At 37.5% G+C, this 13,096-nt stretch overlaps 1 pseudogene; it reads left to right on the forward strand.

Moving 5' to 3' along the window:
- Positions 1-8,869: 8,869 nt before the first annotated feature.
- Positions 8,870-9,501, forward strand: LOC126002097 (charged multivesicular body protein 5-like; annotated as a pseudogene).
- Positions 9,502-13,096: the final 3,595 nt, after the last annotated feature.

A 13,096-nucleotide genomic window follows, 5' to 3' on the forward strand; every position in this document is an offset into this window, starting at 1 on the left:
TCCTCAACTTCAAACTATGCTATAAAGCATTAGTAATTAAAACAGCATGGTATTGTAATAAAGACAAATCCTCATATCAGTGGAATAGACTTGACTATCCTGAGACAAATTCTCAGGTACATTATCAATTAAACTCGATAAAACAGCAAGTAATATGAAGTGCAGCAAAAAAAAAAAAAAACCTCTTTTACAATTGCTATTGAGGATACTGGTCATTTATTTAAAAAAAAAAATTGTACTCAGATCTCTCCTTAACACCATGCATTAAAGTCAAATCAAAATGAATTAGAGACTTGATAAGAGACCTGAGATCATATGGCACATAAAGAAAAATATAGGCAGAACTCTCCATGACATTGAAGCTAAAGGCATCTTTAAAGAAGAAACATCACTGACTAAACAAGTAGAAGCAAAAATACATAATGGGAATACATTAAATTTAGAAGCTTCTGCACCCCAAAGGAAATGATGACCAGTATACAAAAACTGTCCACAGATTGGGAGAAACTATTCACCACTACCCATCTGGTAAGGGGTTGATATCTAAGATATATAAGGCACTGGTAGAGCTTAACAAGAAAAAAAAACACCTAACACTATCCAAAAATAGGGAGAATCAATAAATAGAAATGTTCTCAAAGAAATACAGATGGCCAAAAGACACATGAAAAAGTGCTCCATAATAATATAAATAATAATAATAAAGATGCATAATAATCATAAGATGCAATCAAAATAACAGTGAGATATCTCATACCACAGAAATTGACACATATCAAAAAGAACAGGAACAACAAGTTCTGGTATAGATGCAGAGAGAAAGGAACTCTCACTCACTGCTGATGGAAATGTTGACTAATCTAACCTCTTTGGAAAACAATATGAACATTTCTCAAAAACTAGAAATTAAGCTCCCACATGTCCCAGCAATTCCATTCCTGGAAAATACCCTAGGATCCAAAAAAAAAAAAATCCCTCTGCATTCCTATGTTAATTGCAGCACATTCAATAATATTCAGTCTCTGGAAACAACTCAAGTGACTAAAAACAGATGAATGGATAAAGAAACTATAGTACATCTACACATTGGAATATTATGCAGCTTTTATGAAAAATAAAGTGATAAAATTAGCTCAGACATGGATGGATGTGGAGAGTATTATGCTGAGCAAAATGAGTCAGAGGGATATACATAAAATAATTACACTCATTTCTGGGATATTAAAAAAAGATAGTATGGCAAAAAAAAAAAATACCCAAAGTCAATAAAGACAAAGGCCAGGAAGAGTGTACCATGGTAGGAAGCTTGCCAAAAATAGCCATGGAGTGCATTTAGGGCAGAGAAGAGACAACTCTGGCAATGATAGTTGGAAATGGTCACTCTGGACAAAAACTATGTGATGAAAGGAGATAAAATGATATACATGATACCCCCCCCCCCGAGTAACAATAATGCAAGCCACAGTGTCTTAAAGAAAAAAGAAAGGAAGATTAAGAAACAAAATGATTGCCACAGAGCCAGGAAGTGAGGAGGGCAGAAGGAAAACTGGGGACATTCATTGGTGACAGAGACTATTTTTATTTCGTATTATGGCTCCTTTGTCCAAAATTAGTTAACCATATACTTGGGGGATTGTTGTTGTATATTGTATTCTGACCCATTGATTAGAAAGTCTGTCTTTGTTCCAATACCTGAGGATAGTGAGGATAATGAACAAATAGAGTAGAGGTAGATAAAGACATATGTAGAACAATGGAGTGCAGGGTTTAAGGGGATTCAGGTACATTGGTGGTATTCAGGAAAGACAAAACTAAATATCCAAAACACAGTCAAGTTTCATGAAATCATAAGACTCAAACTTTAGCAACCCAACTTAAAAAGGTGTCTTTTATGATGGCAGGATGGATGTGATGTGATAGACTCTGGGAAAATTGGTGGAGATGGAGGAAGGCTGACAACGGTGGTGGGATTGGTGCTGAAATATTTATGTCTAAATCGCAATTATGAATAATTGTAAATCACAATGTTTTAAATAAAATAAATGTAAGTGTATTATAAATCACAGTGCCTAAATATGTATATAAAATATACATATAAAAATAGAGAAATATTTTCTACTAATGAATATAACTAAGGAATTTCTTTTTGAAAATTGCCTATGTACTGTGATTGCCATTACTTCCTTCTATTGCAAATAAGCAATTGTTCCTTTTACTAAATAAAATGTGCAATCTGAAAAAAATACTAATATATGGGAAACTATCTTGCTGTGATTCAATAAAATGTTTTTTTAAATACTAATGATGGGATAACATTCCGTGTAACTGAATAGAAGAAGTTACGAGTCAAAATGTCATTTTTATCAAAGGCAACATAGAATTATGTTTCTAAAAAAATAAATTTATATATATTTTTTAATATATATATTTGGGGAGGTTTTGGGGGATCACACCTGGCAACACTCAGAGGTTACTCCTGGCTCTATGCTCAGAAATCACTCCTGGCAGGCTCAGGGGACCATATGGGATGCCGGGATTTGAACCACTGACCTTCTGCATGCAAGGCAAATGCCTTACCTCCATGCTATCTCTCCCGGCTCCCCAAAAAATAAAATTTTAACTGATGTTTATATCTTTGTCTTTTCATAAGGACCTTGAATAACTAAAGTAACCTTGAAGAGAAAAGAAGGAGTGTACAGGGAGACTCATCTTGCCTAACTTCAAACTGCTTATATGGCAACAGTAATAAAACCATATGATATTATATAAAAATAGACACAGAGAGCAATGAAATAAAATTGAAAGCCAAGAAATAAACTCACACATATATTAACATCTAATCTATGAGAAAGAAGCTAGGACCATATAATAGAAAAAGGATAATCTCTGGGGTCAACAATAGGAAAAATAGTGGGTTGGGCATTTGCTTTGCATATAGTCAACCCAGTTTGATATCTAGCGTTCCATATAATTAATTCCTTGTACTTGACAGAAATGATTTCTGAGCAGAGTCAGGAGGAAGTCCTAAACACCGCTGTGTGTGTTTCTTCAATAAACTGTGTTGAGAAAACTAGACAGCCACAAGCAACAATGAAATTGAGGCTGGAGAGATAGTACAGTGGATCAGATACTTGCCTGTCAGATATGAAGATATTTAAGAAATAAATAAATTTAGATAGAGAGCTGATAGTCTCAGGGGAGGTGCAGATAAAGATCTGAGGCCTCTCAATTTAAATTACCAGAAAGCCCAGGGAATGACCTACAAGCAGTAGGCCTGTATTCAGTCTTGTCTGTCATCCCTCCTGGAGAAAGACAATCTTCAGAAATTTTACCTTAGCTTCCTCTTTCTTCACACATTCCCTTACAAAATGTAACCACCCCTACCTTGGGCTTAGCATTAGATTGGAATTTGTTTTTTTATCTGTTCTTCTTTCAATGATTGATTATTCCTGATTAATAAATGCCATATATAGAGTATAGTCAAGGCTCTCAGTCCACAAGGCTGGGAATCTCCTGACCCCATGCTCTTCTCTATTGTGTCTATTTGTTAGCTAATAATATCTTTATTTAAGCACGATGGTAAAAAAAAAAATGTTTGTAGTTGAGGTTTAGTCATAAAAATTAAACTCCCATACACCAGTGCAACCTTTCTGCCACCAATACCCCCCATCTCCCTCCTCTCCCACCCACAGCCTGTTTTCCAGACATGCATTCTATTTATCTCACTCACTACTATTGTATGATTGTTGTTAGTGTAGTGTTTTCTCTAACTGCACTCAACATTCTTTGTGGTAGGCTTCATATCATGGGTGGTCTTTCCAACTCTCATCTCTATTGTCTCTGAGTACTAATACCATACTGTCTTTTTTTTTCTTAAAAACCCACAGATGAGTGAGACTATATTGTGTCTATCTCTCTCCCTTAACTCATTTAATTCAGCATAAGAATGTCCATATCCATCCATGTATAGGAAAATTTCATGACTTTAATTTTACCTGAAAGCTGCATTGTATTTCATTGTGTATATGTACCAGTTTTTTTCTTTAGCTTCCCATCTGTTGTCGGGCATCTGAGTTGTTTCCAGATTTTGGCTTTTGTAAATAGCCTGCATGCAGAGAGCATTTTTGTATTATGTTTTTGTGTTCTAAGATATAATCCTAGGAGTGGTATCGCTGGATCATACAGGAACTCAATTTTCAGTTTTTTGAGAATTTTCTTTATTGTTTTCCAGAAAAGCTGGATTAGACAGCATTCCCATCAGCAGTAAATAAGAGTTTCTTTCTCCCTACATCCCTGCCATCATTGTTTGTTTTTGTTCTTTCCGATGTGTGCCAGTATCTGTGGCATGAGATGGTACCTCATTGATATTTTGATCTGCATCTTCCTGAGGATAAGTGATGTGGAGCATTTTTTCATGTGCCTTTTTACCATCTACATTTCTGTCCACTTTTTATCCCCATTTTTTGATGGTATTAGACTTTTTACTTCTTAAATTCTTGTTAAGTAATAGTATAACTTATATTAGCTCGTTATTTGATGAGTATTGGGAGAATAGTTTCTCCCATTCCATGGGTGGCCTTTGTAACTAGTCACTATTTCTTTGAAGGGCAGAAGTTTCTCAGTTTAATTTAGTTCAATTTGTTTATCTCTGCTTCTACTTGTTTGAACAGTGATGTTTCCTCCTTAACGATGTCTTTAGTCTCAATGTCATTGAGTGGTTTACCTATGTGTTCTTCTATATACCTTATAGTGCTAGGAGAGTTATCAAAGTCCATACAATTTCTATTCTCTTGATGTTATAGAAATGTTTTATAGGCCAGCAAGTGGTTTATTCTGGAGAATGACTCATGTGCACTGGAGAAGAATGTTTTCTGTGGGTGGAGAGCCCTATATATGTACTAGGCCACTTTCTTCTATTTCTTTTTTAGAACTAGTATATTCTTGTTAGGTTTCAACCTGGTTGACCTATCAAGGGGCGATAGGATAGTGTTGAGGTCTCCTACTATTATTGTATGTCTATTGTTGTCTTCTTTTAGATTTTGGGCTCAAAATCAACAGCAATAAAAAATGAAAGAAAGATAAACAATTGACTGATAGAAGCAACAGATAGGGCACTTGCCCTGCATGCAACCTACCCAGGTTTGATCCCAGATTCCACATATAGTCCCCTGAACCCGTCAATAATGATCCCTGACTGCAGAGCCAGAAATAAACACTGTTAGGTGTGGCCCAAAACAAACAAACAAAAAAAAAGTAAATAAGTTAAACACTTGAGGCTACATTAAATTATAATAGTTTCATATAGAAAAAGAAACTATTCACTTAACAAAATAACCTCTTGAATGGAGAAGATCTTTGCCTTTGTATCTTTGGTAAGGGATTAATAGCCAGAGTACATTAAGAACCCATACACTCACCAACAATAAATGTTAAAAAAAAATATGGGTAGATGATCTAAAAGATAGTACAGTTTAAGCACTTGACATGCATAAAACTGATGCTGAATCTACAGAGCTACATATGGTCTTTAGGGTATCACCAGAAATGATCCTGAATGCAATGTCAGGAGTAGGCCCTTAGCACAGCCAGGTATGGTCCCCAAACAAAAACAAACCAAAAAATATGTAGATATTTCTAGAGACAATAGAGATGAGGGCTAGGAGGCCCTGTCCATGGTAGGAAGCTTGCCAAAAGAACAGTGAATGCAGATAGGGTTTAGAAGGATCCACTATGACAACGATAGTTGGAACTAATTACTCTGAACAGAAACTGGATGCTGAACAGGTATAAAGTATGCATGTTACACCTTCATTATGCCTGGGACACCTTCATTAACAATAGAGCAAACCACAGTGTCAAAAATGGAGAGAGAGGGGCCAGAGAGATAGCATGGAAGTAAGGCGTTTGTCTGTCATGCAGAAGAATGGTGGTTTGAATCCCAGCATCCCGTATGGTCCCCTGTGCCTGCCAGGGGTGATTTCTGAGCATACAGCCAGGAATAACCCCTGAGTGTTGCTGGTTGTGACCCAAAAACAAAAAACAAAAAAAGAAACAAAAGAAAAAAGAAAAAGGAAAGAGAGAGATAGAGAAGTAAAATGCCTGTCCCAGAAGAAGGCCAGGGTGGGTGAGTGGGAGGGAAACTGGGGACATTAGTAGCAGGAAATGTGCACTAGTGAAGGGTGGTATACATTCTATAACTGAAATTCCATTATGAACAATTTGTATCCAAGGTGCTTAAATAAAGTAACTAATAAAAAGATAGATATTTGAATACCTTTCTATAAGAGAACAAGTCAAAAATAGCATGAAATATACTCTAAAACTCATAGATTTTTAGTGAAATGTAAATCATATCCATAGTAAAACTATAAATCCCACACTTGTTAAAACATTTTATATCAAAATATCAAAAAGAGGGGGGTATATCAAAATACCAGAGCAGTGGCACGAGCCCTAAGGTGTCTGCCTTGTGCATGCTAGCCTAGGACTCAATACCTCAGTGTCCCATATGGTCCCACAAGCCAGGAGCAATTTCTGAGCACATAGCCTGGAGTAACCCCTGAGTGTCACCGGGTGTGGCCCAAAAACCAAAAAATAAATAAAATTTAGATCAAAATGAATAACAAATGTTTGCAAGAGTTGGATTTAAAAAGACATATTTCATTGGTCGTATTGTAAATCAGGGCAGCCATTTTAGAAAACGTAGTTATCTCAAAAAGCTAAAAATGGAACTATCATATGACCTTGTGAATTATACTTTTCAGTATGGAAAGAATTTTTTAATATATATTATCACCATGAATTACAAAATTACAAATGTATTCATGATTAGGTTTCAGATGTACAATGTTCCACCACCAATCCTTTTGCTATTGCCCACTTCTTTCCACCAATGTCCCCCAGTTCCCCTCCTAGTTCCATGGTTTTTCTTTGTTCTTTTTAGGCACTGTGGATTATGATATTGTTACTGATAAGGTATTGTGCATATCATTAACCTCCCTTCAGCACATAGTTCTAGTCCAGAATGGCCACGTCCCTCTATCATAGTGGTTCATTCCCTGCCTATCTCCCCTCTCTCCATAATGACAAGATTCCTAATAAAGACCAGTTCTACCGCTCTTCATTTCTACTGACTTTGGGTATTAGTTATTTCCCTGGTATGTTTCTTTAATATCCCACATGAGAGAGGTCATTCTGTGTCTTTACTCTCTCTCTCTGACTCACTTTACTTAGCATGGTACTCGACAGATCCACCCATGTATCAACAAATTGACTGACTTCATCTTTTCTTACAAAACAATAGTATTATTTCATTATGTATATGTACTATAGCTTCTTGATCCAGTCATTTGTTCTTGGGCACTTAGGCAAAGAATTTAAAAACTAATATCAATATCCTCTTAATATTTATTGCAGCATTAGTTTCAGTAATTAAATATCAAAATAACTAAAATGCCATTGCTAGATGTGATATAGTTGCAAAATATTATACTATTTATATTTTTTAGCTATTCTAAAAGATGAAATTTTGCTATTTGTAGAAAATAGAACTCAAGGGAGTTATGAAAAGCAAAATAAATCAGAAGAAATTATACAAGTTGGATGAGTTCATCCATGTGCAATATAAAGATGTTAAACTAAGTGTGGGCAAGACAAAATAAAAATAAACCAGTGGCAGTGCCAACAGAATTAAAACTATCTGAGGAATAGTGGGTGGGAACTGGATAAAAGGTAAAGAGCATGGGTGAAAGGTTTGTGGGTTTTAAATTTATTCTGTGACAAAAATTAAATAAAATAACTAAATTAGAACAAAAACTTTCTATGAAACTAATTTATTTTTAATATTTATAGAAATTTCCTTTTTATGACAACTGGGATGTGTTAATAAGGTAATTTTTGGAAAGTACATTAGGATGAGAAATGCTTGCCAGAATATTAAACATATGATTGAAGAATTGCAATGTTCAATCCCACCCTAGAACCTCCCAGAAGGGAAACTAAAAGTAAATAGCAGAGTTTGACCAATCCTATCTATCTAATAAATAAGACCTCCATAAAAATGCAGCCCTCTGGCCAGAGAGATAGCACAGCAGTAGGGCATTTGCCTTTCACACAGCTGACCCTGGATAGACCTAGGTTCTATCCCCGGGGTCCCATATGGTCCCCCAAGCCAGGAGCGATGTCTGAGTGCATAGCCAGGATTAATTCCTGAGCGTCACCGGGTGTGGCTCAAAAACCAAAAATAAAAAATGCAGCCCAGACAGGTTCTGTGTAAACACATAAAGAAGTAGAGGCATTAGCCTGGAGAAAACAGATGTTCCACACCTTTTCTCCACACATCTTCATATCTGCATACTTCAGTTCCTTTGATGATAAACTGATCATTTTATTTGTGAAATATTTGTCTGAGTTGTATGAGCCACTCTAGCAATTTAATTAAATTCAATGAGTCTCTAAAACTCTGATCTAGCACCAGTTAGTTAGAAGCACAGATGATAACCCTTCAATTGTCATCTGATATTGAAGGGTGAGGTCAATGTTAATAGGATGAAAGTCTTTGACTATGGAATCAGTGTCACTTCTTGGCAATGGTATCAAAATTGAATTTAATCAAAGAACTGAACTAGTGTCTGGATAATCAGTAGTTGATTTAGAAAATCACCTCTCATTGAAATGCTTGGGTGAAAATGCACTGTGGTATACACACAGAAGAACTAACACAAATGAGTAGGACAGAATAGCAAAACCAGACGTAAACCTACCCAATACCATTAAATAAAATTGGAAGAGCAGTCCATACTCAATACTGTTGAGCTCATTCTATCGGAGAGCTTGCTCCAGTGTTTGGGTTCTCTCGTGGCCACCCAAAATGAACAGATTTGGGGGGAAAGGGAAACCCAAGGCTCCTCCTCCAAGCCTGACTACATTGGCATGGTGGACAGCAATGCACTATTCATTGGCAAGAAGATTTCTTGCCTAGATGTTGAACTGGTATGGTATAAAGACCAGATTAAGAAGATCAGATAAGGTCCTGAAAAAAATATAGTCAAATAGAAAGCCTTGCATATTTTAAAGCAAAAGAAGATGTATACGCAGCAGTATAACAGTCTCACAAGCACTCATTTGATATGGAACAAGCCGATTATACCATCAAGTCACTCAAGGGCACCTAGACTATGACTATGAAAGTGTAAGTAAAGGAAATGAAGATAGCATATGAGCAAGTGAAAAGCAACTAGGTTGAGGATTTACAAGACCAGCTAGAAGGAATATGCAAATGAAATTCAAGAAACACTGAGTCATAGTTTTGGCACTCCAGAATTAGATTATAATGATCTAGAAGCAGAGCCCTGGGTACCAGGCCTCTGGCTGATGGAGACAGTTCTTACCTGATGGAGCAACATCTGCACCACTGATTCCAGAATGTGTTCCACTGATGCAAAGAATAAAGATGGAATTCTGGTGCATGAATTTGGATTACCACAGATTCTTGCATCATAAACTTGGATCATTCAAATACGTCATGGAAATAAACACTTAGTTGGGATTAGGAAATATTTATCTTCCCACCTTCATAAACAGATTTAAGTTGTCTTTCCTTCCTTTGAATGAATATTTAATTACATTGATCATTCTTTTCTCTTTTATTTTTCCATTAAGATATTTAACATTGGGCCCAGAGAGATAGCACAGCGGTGTTTGCCTTGCAAGCAGCCGATCCAGGACCAAAGGTGGTTGGTTCAAATCCCTGTGTCCCATATGGTCCCCTGTGCCTGACAGGAGCTATTTCTGAGCAGACAGCCAGGAGTAACCCCTGAGCACCCCTGGGTGTGACCCAAAAACCAAAAAAAAAAAAAAAAAGTAAAAAAAAAGAGATTTAACACTTAGGAGATTTTTTTTCTTTATACTAAGTTTTTACCCCTTCCTCTTAAGAAATACTAATTTACTTAAAAGTGTCAGTAGAAATTCATGACTTGTTTTCTTTCATTAATAATAATTTGAAATAAAACCAAGTAAATGGGGACAAAAATAAATAAATAAGTAATAAAATGGTGCTGAATTGCATATTGCAATTGCATATCCATGGGCAAGTGAAAAAAGAAACTAACAGCAATCTTATGCCATATTGCAAAGCCAAAATCAAAATGAAAAATTATAATGCTTTTAGGAAAAATATTAGAAAAAAGTCTTCAGGGCTTAGGACTCAGTAAATAATTAGACTTGAAACAAAAACACACTATTCATTTAAAAAATTAATAAATTGTACTTCGTCAAAATTCAAAACATTTGTTCATGAATGATTCTAGTGAAAAAACAAGCCAAACTAGGAAAATTGTTTTCAAACCACAGATCACTGAAAAATTACTTGCTTCTAGAATCTATGAAGAGAATTTAAGATAATTTTAAAAGCCTATGAAAGTTTATAAAATTTACATAAGCATAAATTTTAGCTCTCTCTATATATACATACATAGACATATATATGTATATATACTCCTAAAATTCAACCAAAAAACAAGTCAAATTAGAAAATGAGTCCAAAAGTAAGGAGACATTTCAGTGAAGTATAGAGACCAAATGACCATATGGAAACATTGTTCTACATCACTAAACATGGGGAAATCACAATCAAGAACCTGGACATATGGTTACCTGCTCAATGTTCCCTTGCCACAGACTTCTGCATCCCAGCTGTTCTCCCTAAAGCTATAAATAAATAGAGGTAGTACAGCAGGTAGGGCATTTGCCTTGTATACCACTGACCCAGATTTGATGACTAGCACCCCATATGGTCCCCAGAGCCCACTAGGAGTGATATCTTAGCTCAGGGTCAGGAGTAAGCAAACAAAAACAAATGAGAATAAAGAGTCCCTTTGGGGCCACCTTTATAGTGTCTTGCCTTTCTCTTGCAAAACAAGAAAACCAAGGACCAGGGAAATGTTTTAAACACTTGCTCAGGAATTAGTTGAATTGGGTGGAACTACTCTCCAATGCTGGCTGCAGACCTCCAGAGCAATCCTGCCCTTTTTTCACTGTTAGAAAGATTATTAACCTGTTCTCCTAGAAACACTGTGCTTCCTACCCAGAGAAATGAGCCAAAACTTAACCATATATGTAAGTCACTGGGAAGCAGACAACAGCACCCCACCCTGAAAAGCCTGTGGAGTAGAGAAGAATTCAGACAGTGGAACCCAGAGTCTGCCCAGGGCCACTCTGATTTGAGCGACAGTAATGTTTGCATGCAGATCCCTAAGTACAGATCTTGACAGCAATTGAGTAGCCATGTGAGTGGGTGATTCTTCCTCCCTACTCATAACCTAAGGATGAGAACATCATTGCCTAGTGAGGCATCAACCCTGGGCCACACCTTGGGAAAAAGTTTGAGTCCCTAAAATGCCTTTCTGGAACTGCACTTTCTTGTTCTTTCATTGAGCAGCAGCTGCTAGGCCCTGAGGCCCCCAGCCCCTCATACCCCTCCCCATCCCCAGGTCTGGTATTTTAATCCCATGGCCTCAATCCCAGGCCTTCAGAAAGGCAGTCTCTCACAAGCTGTCCAGGGGCTTTGACCTTGAAACAAAAAGCAAAGGAGGGAACAGTCAGAACCCAGTCCCTCTCACAATCCCACAAACACCCTTTCCTGCACAGTGCCAGCCTCAGAATGACCCAATTTTAGAATATTCAAAAGATGAAAATATGCACTTCCCAACCAAAAAACTTTAACAGAATGATCACTGGCAATATAAAAGGACACTTTGCTTTCAACAGTCTTTTGAGTAACAAAGGTACTCCTCTAGTGCATTAAACTTTGAGCCAATGTTCTAAATTCCTATTCTGTGCTGACTTCTCCACAAGCCTGTGTAAACTAAAACCATGGCCAGTGCCTGCAAGAATGTCTGCCTAGAAAACTGTTGCTCATTGCTCCTACAATACTGCCCAGTCTCATTTCCTCTGAAGCTGGTGACCTATGGGTGGACAATGTCAACCGTACTCAATTTAGCAAAGAGAGAGGATGGCTATTCGCCCTCTCAGCTTCTTTAAAAAGACCCAGTGGTAGGGCATTTGACTTGCACACAGCCTACCCAGGAAAAACAGTGGTTCGAATCCCGGCATCCCATATAGTCCCCATGCCTGCCAGGAGCTATTTCTGAGAGCAGAGCCTGGAGTAACCCCTGAGCACCGCCAGGTGTGACTCAAAAACAAAACAATAACAACAAAAAAACATACCCAGTGTGCCTTAAGGGTGAATCTAAGACTAAAAGATAGCAGCTTAAATGCCTCCTCCACAGAACACAGCAGGAACTCTCCTGACTAAGAGAGCCAGATTCCAGAAAAGCTTGGCACAGTCTCAACATTATTTATTATTGCGTTCCTTGGCTGACGATGTCACTCCAAGAACATATGTCAGTTTTACATTATTTTTAAACTAAATCAATCCCACAAAGTCTCTTTCTTATGCAGCATCCCTGCAAGGCAGATTTCGTGAAACATCTCTAACCAGAAAACTACAAGGCTTAGAGAAGCTCAGGGATAGGGCCCTGATCATGCACCAGTATCGTGACTGGTATTATGCTCCTGTCTTGAGGCTTACCTCCACACAGCTCATTAGCATCTGTGCTTTGCTCCAGATCATTTCTTTTAGAACTGGCAACTAGCTGGTCAACATTCCCATTTGGTTAGAATGGGTATTTGCAGCCGTTACTGCTTCTGGGAGGGCCGGAGCTATAGCACAGTAGTAGGGCATTTGCTTTGCATGTGGTCAACCCAGAATGGACCCGGGTTCGATTCCCAAAATCCCATATGGTCCCTCCCCCGAGCCTGTCAGGAGTGATTTCTGAGAGCAGAGCCAGGAGTAACCCGAGTGCCGCCTGGTGTGGCCCAAACAACAAAAACAAAATTACTTCCTCTAAGAAAACAAAGCTTAAGACTGAAGTGAACGAAACATTGGGTTTCAGACTCCAGAATTCTTCTAAATAAATAAGGGCAAAATACAGACTCATCAGCCTAGTCTAATCCTTTCTTTCATGTTGCCTCATAAGTATGCCAATGGCCTCCTCTGGGCTGCAGTAGATTTACAGTGAATCAGCAAGTTTCTCCA

This window comes from Suncus etruscus, chromosome 2 (assembly GCF_024139225.1).
Source record: "Suncus etruscus isolate mSunEtr1 chromosome 2, mSunEtr1.pri.cur, whole genome shotgun sequence".
Lineage (NCBI taxonomy): Eukaryota > Metazoa > Chordata > Mammalia > Eulipotyphla > Soricidae > Suncus > Suncus etruscus.